Consider the following 9,811-nt stretch of genomic DNA (forward strand, 5'->3'; position numbering starts at 1 on the left):
TTTTTTTTTTGCAAAGTAATAGTAGATTACAAAAATGAAAATTAAAGGAGTAATAGAGGACTTAAAAATTAAAAAAACTTTTTTAAAGATTAAAGAATGATAGTAAAAATAGTAAAAATATATCTAGGACTTTCTCTGGTATTGTTATGGGCAGTGTGGGGTCAATTCATTTTCGGATAATTCCTTAACCCAGCATAAATTTTCAAGATCTATAGGCCCCTTCCTATGTAGTCAGTACTAACTAGGGTTTTAATCATTGCACCTGTCACTTTCAAGGAGGTTCCCTCTGTTTTAGCTTCTTCTGTTTGCTGGTCTCTTCAGTGTCTAATTTCCTCCCTGACACAAGGGGGTGGTGGTAGACACTGTTTTAGGTTCGCTTGTTCAGTCATGCTGTGGGGAGGGAGGGACGCTGCAAACAAATAACACTGGTGTGTGCTCACAGTGTCTCAGCTGGGTTTATCCCCACTCACAGCATGTGTGGTTTTCCAGTCTACACTGCTTAGGCTCTAGGTTGTTCTGCCGGGAACCGTCTGAGGCCAGCCCTGGGTTGTATGTACTTCCCAGGTCTAAGCCACTCAGGTTCAGGTACTTGGGTAGTCCTCAGAGGTGCAGACTCGGTTGGGCCTGCATTTTGTGCCCTTCCCAGGTCTGAGCAGCTCAGGTGACCAGGTGTTTGGCGAGCGCGGTCGCTGTGACTTATTGCCTCCCTCATCCCTGCCGCTTGGCTTTCTGGGTGTACAACAGGCACACCTTCTCAGGCGGATGTTGACCGTGCAAGAAGTCTTGGTTAGCAACAAAGCCTGTTTGCAGTTTGGTAGATAATGCCTCTCTGGGGCCATGATTGCCCCCTTCCGGCTCTGGCTGCCCTCGCCTGCCTGTCCTTTGTTCTGTGAGCAGGCCTGACAGTGTCTTAGGTTAGGGCTTTTCACATAGCTTTAATCAGTCCTTTGTTCTGTGAGCGGGCCTGGTGGTGTCTTAGGTTAGGGCTTTTCGCACGATAGCTATCCCACAGTCTGGTTTGCTTTCCCAAGTTAGTTTCCTCAGATTGCCCTCGGGGCATTCAGGCCTGGTCCTTACTCTAAGCAATGTAGCCCTCTTCTCCCTGCCCAGCCCCTGCTTGCTAGTGGCAGGTGCAGGCGTCTGCACTGCTTCTCCACTGGGGGAGTTACCATTGGGCATGTAATCTGTGGATTTTAATTATTTATTTATTTTTCCTCCTGTTTATGTTGCCCTCTGTGGTTCCAAGGCTCGCCACAGACTCAGTAGTGAGAGTGTTTCCTGGTGTTTGGAAACTTCTCTCTTTTTTAAGACTCTCTTCCCGGGACAGAGCTCCATCCCTACCTCTTTTGTCTCTCTTTTTATCTTTTATATTTTTTCCTACCTCCTTTCGAAGACAATGGGCTGCTTTTCTAGGTCCCTGATGTCCTCTGCTGGCATTCAGAAGTTGTTTTGTGGAATTTACTCAGCGTTCAAATGTTCTTTTGATGAATTTGTGGGGGAGAAAGTGGTCTCCTCGTCCTATTCCTCTGCCATCTTAGGACTGCCCCCCAAGTGCAGCACTTTAAAAGAATCATCTTTTAGGATTTTAAACAGCTCAGCTGGAATCCCATCACTTCCACTAGTTTTTTTTTTTCACAGTAAAACTTCCTGTGGTCCACTTGACCTCATACTCCAGGATGTCTGGCTCTAGGTGAGTGACCAAACCACTGTGGTTATCTGGTCATTAAGATATTTTCTGTATAGTTTTTCTGTGTATTCTTGGCACCTCTTCTTAATCTCTTCTGCTTCTGTTAGGTCCTCACCATTTCTGTCCTTTATTGTGCCCATCTTTGCATGAAATGTTCCTTTAGTATCTCCAATTAAAGAGATCTCTAGTCTCTTTCATTCTATTGTTTTCCTCTATTTATTTGCATTGTTCACTTAAGAAGGCTTTCTTGTCTCTTCTTGCTATTCTATGGATCTCTGCATTCAATTGGGTATATCTTTCCTTTTCTCCTTTGCTTTTCACTTCTTTTCTCAGCTATATGTAAGGCCTCCTCAGACAACCACTTTCCCTTCTTCCATTTCTTTTTCTTTGGGATGGTTTCGGTCACCACCTCCTGTACGATGTTAGGAACCTCTGTCCATAGTTCTTCAGACATTCTGTCTACCAGATCTAATTCCTTGAATCTATTTGTCACATATGTGAGACATGAGGTGGGGAAACCAAAGGGAATAAAACAATACATTGAACTGAATAATTCAAAATGTTGATCACACTAAAACCACAGAGCCAGAGACTAAACAAAGTCAGCTTCTTTAAATGCTTTAGAACAAGCACTGACCCAAGAACAAGAAGACCTGGGTTCTATCAGGTTGAGTCATATAAAAGTGTTATTTTTATAGGTCAAAATTCAGTAGTGCCAGTTTCATAATGCTCAACCCACAGTTCCTGCTACACCACTCTGTGGTGATCTTTGGGATTTGGATAGGGCTTCCACATCTGTCCAGCTGGTGATGCCTGCCTTGCCTAGTTTGTAGGGTTTCTGCAAGGACCTATACAAATTATACAACATTTTATTGAGTGTCTGCTCATGAGTAGTTGCTTGGAAAACAAAAGATGACTAAGGTATAATGTTCGTTCCCAAGGAGCTAACAGCCAATGGAGGAAACAAAGAGAAACAACGTTGGATATGATAAGCAAGTAAGGAAGGAAGCAATAAATTCCATTGGATTGGTAGACAAAATCATTTCAATTGAGCTCTAAAGGTTAAGTAGAAGTTTCCCATGTAAAGGGGAAGAGACAAATTTAGCAAGAGGAATAACTTGAACAAGGCATGCAGGTGTGAAAGCGCATGGTAACTTGAGGAACAGTAAATCATCCAGTGGGTCTAAAATGTACAGGGTAATGAGGAAGGGGGTGTGTGAGACCAGAAAGTTTGAAAGGGTGGGTCACACCAGGGTATAAAAATGATTGGATAAGATGCATCTAGAGGAAATGTAAGAAAGCATAGAGTGTTTTACAAATGCTGTTATTTACCTTGAATACATAAAAGAAAGTTTCCCTGAAAACTCACATCATCCCTCTCTGAAACTCACATCATCCCTTCCCTGAAAACTCACAAAAGATTTGGCTTGAGTCATAGACTGATTTGCCAGATTTCTTAATAGAGTGTTTCCTCTCCCTAGGCGGCACGTAGAAATTTTCAGAGTGGTGGGGAAAGGAGAACAGGAAGTGATTCAGTTTGAGTGCTATCTCATTGTTGCCCCCTTCTTCTGTATCAGTTCTCCCCCAAGAAAAAATTAAAGCCACCACAACCAATGGAGGAGAGGGTCAGTGTGAGCACACTTCCCTCTTATCTTTTCCCTTCTGCTTCCCTGTAAAATCTCTCAGAATTAAGGCATTCAGTGTTGCCAAGCTTAGTCATATTTTCCATTTCCCCTCTCTCCTACCAGCCAAGATCAACTTTGGGGTGCTGACTTCTTTCAATAATTTTCTGGTACCCAACAATGGGTTAGTATAATTCCACCATACCCTCAGAGTTCCTCTGCACAAACAAGTACATGCAAGCCTGACAACACAGTGAATAGAATCGAAGGCCAGGGAATTCAGTTTCACCTTATTCTACCAATGGCTCCCATGGAATAAGAGAAAGAACCAAATGGACTTGATTTCAAATTCTGCCTTTGCTACTTACTGACTATGTGGCCTTTTGCAAGACAGTTAATCACTCTGAGTCTCTATTTCCTCACTTCTAAAATGGAGGAAATAATATCAAATACTGGTGATATGGTGACTATTATAAACAATGTATGTAAAACATGTGATCCACAGAAGATGCCCAAGATACTGTAACTGTTATCACCATTAGTGTCATTGCCACCACCATCATTATTAAGAGTCTGAACTAATGCAGACTCCCTGCTGGTCTCATTCCTTCTCTCTTCCTTCCCTCCATCTGTTCCTCATATGGCAGCCAGAGTACTCTTTAAAAAACTAAGTCATATTCCACATTACTTAAAACCCTTCTTTGGCTTCCCATTGCAGTTTGAATGAAATACAACTCCTTCCCCTGGCCTCCAGGGCCCAGCCCTACTTGGTTTCTTCCTCCTTCCTTCTCCAACCCCATTACATTATACTCTCCCAATTGCCCAACCTGCTCCAGCCACACTGGCGCTCTTAGTTCCCTAAAAACTGCAAGTTCTGTCAGGGCCTTTGCCCCTGGAGTTTTCTCTATCCAGAAGTCATCCTCTGTCCCCTCTCAGCCATATGTTCTTCACACCCTTTGGGCACAGCTTAAATGCCACCTTCTCTGACCACACTATCTTAGTACCATTCTAGTCCTTAAACTTCCTCATCAATCTAATTCTTATTTATCATATTCATAAATGATTTATTTGTATGGTTATTTTCTCAAAATATATCTCCCCCCAAAAGAATAAACTCCAGGAGGGCAGGAAGAAGTTTGCTTTATTCACTACTGTATCCCTAGCACCTAGCTGGGCACTAAAAAAGTGTTTGATTTATTATCGTTATTCCTAGCACTCTGTGCAGATACAAATCCACACTACTTGTGAACTCGGGACCTCAGAGAGGTTGGGATTTCTCTATAATGATTACTAGCTATATTTCTTTTCAAAGCATTTAACTACTTTCTAGGACATCAAAGATTAAACTTTCTATTTTCTGTATCATCCAAATTTTCCATAATGAACATATATTTTTAATAAAAATTTCTCTTAAACTCTGCATTTTAACAAGACTCCTCACTCCAATTTGATTAAATTCATTTATTTTAAAAGTAAAATTCACAAAGAGGAAAGAAAGACCAGCAGCCAACTTAACACTCTTAAGGGTATCAGTATTTTGGAAGAGAGAAATTGCTAATCAAAGAGCATCGCCTGACATATAAGAGACATTTACTGATTCAATAAACAATTTTCCATGTGATCAAATGTAGATTATATGACAAAGTAAAATGAAAACTGTTGTGCAGTGTCCCACGGGTTAATGCTGATGGAATACACAGTCCCTGGCAACTAATGGGCACTCAGTATTTGTGGAATGTAGACTAAAGCAGACTCCCTGCTGGTTTCATTCCTTCTCTCTTCCTGCCCTCCATCTGTTCCTCACATGGCAGCCAGAGCACTCTTTAAAAAACTAAGTCATATTCCACATTACTTAAAACCCTTCTTTGGCTTCCCATTGCACTTTGAATGAAATCCAACTCTGGACTGGATTTCAATCCAATCTGGAGCCTTCAGCCAGCCAAAGAAGCAAGCATACACATGGCAACTTTGGAAATGACATTGCATACATTTTTGTTGTTGTTGTTGCTCAGAAATGAATTACCAACTAATGAATTTCTATTTAAGATACTATTCTTTGATTAAAATCTCATTTCAGGTTTTTATTTTACTTTTTTGTGATTTAGTGTTAGTCACTCAGTCGTATCCAACTCTCAGTGACCCTATTGACTGAGGCCAGCCAGGCTCCTCTGTCCATGGAATTCTCCAGGCAAGAATACTGGAATGGGTGGCAATTTCCTTCTCCAGGGTTTAGTGATTTAAATGTATGTCATTTCCTCTGGAATGTTCCTCTCCACTACACGTACACTCTTACCCTCTTCTTTCTCCTTCTTTCTTAAAAAGTTCCTTCTCTTTCCTTGTGTTGTCTAAAACATGGCTTTCCCCTGGTGACACCACTATTCTTAAACCCACTCTCTTTCATTGTGTGCCCATTTCCCAGCACCAATACAGGAAGCGGCACATTTCTCACTTTCCACTGCCCTTGGTAACCTCAACCCTGGGCCCAACTACTTATGTTAATGTCTTTCCATTCTTTTTACCAGGGATCCCAACATCCTTTTCTGTTTGAGCTGCCTCCTCTATCATCACCCTCAGTTGACTTCATTGCCTGTTTTAATGATTCTTTAGTCCTCTACACGGAGAAGGCAATGGCACCCCACTCCAGTATTCTTGCCTAGAAAATCCCATGGACGGAGGAGCCTGGTAGGCTCCAGTCCATGGGGTCGCTAAGAGTCGGGCACGACTGAGTGACTTCACTTTCACTTTTCACTTTCATGCATTGGAGAAGGAAATGGCAAACCTTCCAGTGGGCTGCCGTCTATGGGGTCACACAGAGTCGGACATGACTGAAGCGACTTAGCAGCAGCAGTCCTCTACAGGGCTTTGCTGGTGGCTCAGGTGGTAAAGAACCCACCTGCAATGCACAGATCACTCACAAAGCCTCATCCTGACCACCATTATCATCAGAACATATCTATCTCCAAGATAAGAACACTGGAATTCACCTGTTTATAATATAAAACAAGCATCTGTATTTTTACTTCTCCCACTCCCATTTTTAAAACCTTTAGAAATTGTGCTAAAATGTAACAATAAATATAATACATCTGATCTTCATTTTAATCATTTTAAGTGTATATGAAATACACTGACATTAGTGAGCATCCATCATAATCCAGCTCCAAAATTTTTTTCATCTTCCAAAAATGAAGCTTGATATCCATGAACAGCATTATCTCATTCCCTAGTTAAGTCTTTTAAGCATATTTATATTCCCCTTAATCGCTGTAAAGCTTCTCACAACCTACTTTATGAACAAGAATCAAGCCATTTTACAAGATCCTCAAGTTCATGTTCCTAGACCTGACATTTCACATCTCCCCCATTCTCTCACTTTTCCTCCTCTCCTACACAAAGAAATATGCCTCCTCCTTTTCAAAGCTGACCTTCCACTAGTATTCTTTCCCCCTCTCTCTTCTGTCTCCTCTGGGACTTTGATATAGAAAACTATTTATATAGTTTTGATATAGAAAACTATATCAGTTTTCTCTTTCTCATTCACTACTTTCTCTCTACATTGAAATACACCTAGGAGTTTAATATTCTAATAAAAAATAATAATAATGTGTTAAGTTTTACTATGTTCTAGCTATTATGCTAAGTGCTTAAAATGTACCTCCTTATATAATTCTCATAAAAATCCCATGAGTTCAAAATATTATAAGAAAAAGTGTTATTATGAGGAAACTGAGGCTTTAGAGACATCATGTAACTTGCCCTAGACTTTTCACCTGACTAGTTAGCAGCATCCTCCCTTCTCCATGCTGCTGTCAAGATACCATTCTCTCTGCATTTCCCTTTCATTACTATACTTTTTTAAAAGTCTTTCTCCTTTCTTCTTCACACTGTGCAGTAAACTACAGTTTCCTCCCATGTTTAAAGGACTCTCTCCAAGGTCTCTAATCTGCTAGTTCTCTGCACTGCTCATCAAATGTTCCTTTTTGAGAGGATCTGCTTTCTTAGCCTTCATAATATGACCTGTTTTTTTTTTTTCTCCTTCTCTTTCTGATGTTCTTTGCTAACTCCTTTTCTTCTCTTACCCCTTAAATGTAAGAGTCTCCACAGTTCCATCTAGACACAGCTTTCTCTTCCTGCTCCACACTCAGCTGAGCCAATCTCACTTTGCTCCCACATAATTAACAGTTGTGCTTTCACAAATGAACAAATCCACATGGCTAAGTCTGGCCTTCTCAACCCACAACCCAGCTCCAGCTCCCTGCTGAAATTTCCATATAATTGTTCCTTAAATTTGAGATACCATTTGCCCTATATTACTCATTACTTGTTCCTGTCAATGAAACTCTTCACATGAGTTTCCTAACCAGACCACTGGCACCAATTTCACTTCCCTTTGCCTTCCCTTCCCCTGTCCAGAGCTGATATACCCACATCCAAAAAGAGCTATGGAGGCTCTGTGGCAGACACAGCACTGAACTGTGAATGAACTTTGGTTCTAATCCTGACTCAGCCACTAAAGAGCTATGTGACAATGGAAGTAGGACCAGGGATCTCTGGAGCCCTTTCTCATTCAACATTCAAGGACTTATGAAATACGCCTGAAGCACTAATCACCTTCATCCCTGCCTGACTAGTCTCACTGACACTGCCCTAGCTCTATTCTCACTGCTTTTTGCCTGGGTTATTTAATTGGCCTCCTAACTGGCGTTCTTTCCTTTCTTCTAGTCCTTCATACAGCCATAAAATTACATTCATAAAACACATCTTTGATATTTCTCACTTGCTTAAAAAACTTAAAAAAGATTCTTGTTAGCTACAGAGTAAAACTCAAACTCCTTACCATTATATTCGCAGCTCCCTGCATTCTACTCCCCACATAACATATGAAGCCTCACTTTATCTAAATTGGATTACAAAGGTGTTTGGGATAAGCATTTGGGGGAAAAAAAAATCCCTAAATTACTCTTTATACTAGACATAATAAGTGATTAAAGATTGAAATATTAAATAGTAAAGAATAAAACTTTTAGAAAGTGGCATGAGAAATTAATTTATAATCTTTGAGGAGGGGGCATCTTCAAAGCAGGACACAAAATCCAGAAGTTATAGGAGGAAAAGTTGATTAAAATTTACCATGTAACATGGGTGTACCTATGCCTGATTCTTGTTGATGTTTGACAGAAAACCACAAAATTCTGTAAAGCAACTATCCTTCAATTAAAAAATAAATAAATTGGCAAAAAATCAATCAAACATGAGTAAACCTACGGCTGATTATCTTGATGTTTGCTAGAAACCAGTGCAACACTGTAAAGCAATTATCCTTCAATTAAAAATAAAATTTTTAAATATCTTTAAAAAATTTACCACATAATACTTGAAAATTTTTGTCAAAAAATTTAAATGCAATTAATAAAGTAATAATTGGTACTGGGGAAATTTTTTCACAGACAACAATTTCACCTCTTAATTTACAAAGAGTCCATGTAAGTCATTAATTTACAGACACTGACAACAAATATGTTTAAAAAAAAAATGTTAAATCTCACTAAATAATTAAAGAAACAAAATTCAAAACATGAGCTATTTCCCACTCTTTAGAAAGCAAACATTTTAAAGGTGATGACTTCCCCTACCCCCACTGGACCCCTGATGCTAAGGCAATGGAGAAAGGGCACACACTTGAATTGCTGAAATTATAAATCAGTACAAACTTTTTGAAGTCAGTTGGATAATATCTATCAAAATATAAGATGCTTATACAGTTTGATCCAGAAATCTTGCTACAAGGAATGTATGCTACCAATGAACTTACAAAGGCTTACCAGAATCACAACACAAAAACACACACACACATAGACCTGTCAGTTACAACACTGGTTATAGCAGAAAAGAAGAAAAGGGAAAAACTGGAAACAGCCAAAGAATTAATCAATACAAGATTGCTTATAGTATATTTATATGATTATGTATATTTGTTCTTGTGGTCCTTTAATGGACCGGAACCTGGTGGTCCGGAGTCGACGATAAGAAAGTGAAAGAGAGAGAGAGAGAGAAAGAAAGACAGACACGGGGACCCAAGCTCTGATGGAGCAAGGGTGCTTTATTAGCAGAAATGCAGGCTTATATATCTTTACAACAGACTGGTTCCAAATAGGAAAAGGAGTACGTCAAGGCTTTATATTGTCACCCTGCTTATTTAACTTATATGCAGAGTACATCATGAGAAATGCTGGGCTGGAAGAAGCACAAGCTGGAATCAAGATTGCTGGGAGAAATATCAATAACCTCAGATATGCAGATGACACCACCCTTATGGCAGAAAGTAAAGAGGAACTAAAAAGCCTCTTGATGAAAGTGAAAGAGGAGAGTGAAAAAGTTGACTTAAAGCTCAACATTCAGAAAACGAAGATCATGGCATCTGGTCCCATCACTTCATGGCAAATAGATGGGGAAACAGTGGAAACAGTATCAGGCTTTATTTTGGGGGGCTCCAAAATCACTG

The 9,811-nt window shown here is 39.9% G+C and overlaps 1 protein-coding gene across 1 annotated transcript in view; it reads left to right on the plus strand.

The window, feature by feature from the left end:
- The first annotated feature begins 1,608 nt into the window (after positions 1-1,608).
- The window catches only part of IL33 (interleukin 33), a 34,205-nt gene continuing 26,002 nt past the window's right edge, over positions 1,609-9,811 (plus strand). The window contains exon 1 of the mRNA XM_010857096.1: positions 1,609-1,690. The gene's annotated coding sequence lies outside the window, so the exon portion shown is untranslated. The remainder of the gene's footprint in view (positions 1,691-9,811) is intronic.

The sequence above is a fragment of the Bison bison genome, unplaced genomic scaffold, assembly GCF_000754665.1.
Source record: "Bison bison bison isolate TAMUID 2011002044 unplaced genomic scaffold, Bison_UMD1.0 scf7180017864376, whole genome shotgun sequence".
Lineage (NCBI taxonomy): Eukaryota > Metazoa > Chordata > Mammalia > Artiodactyla > Bovidae > Bison > Bison bison.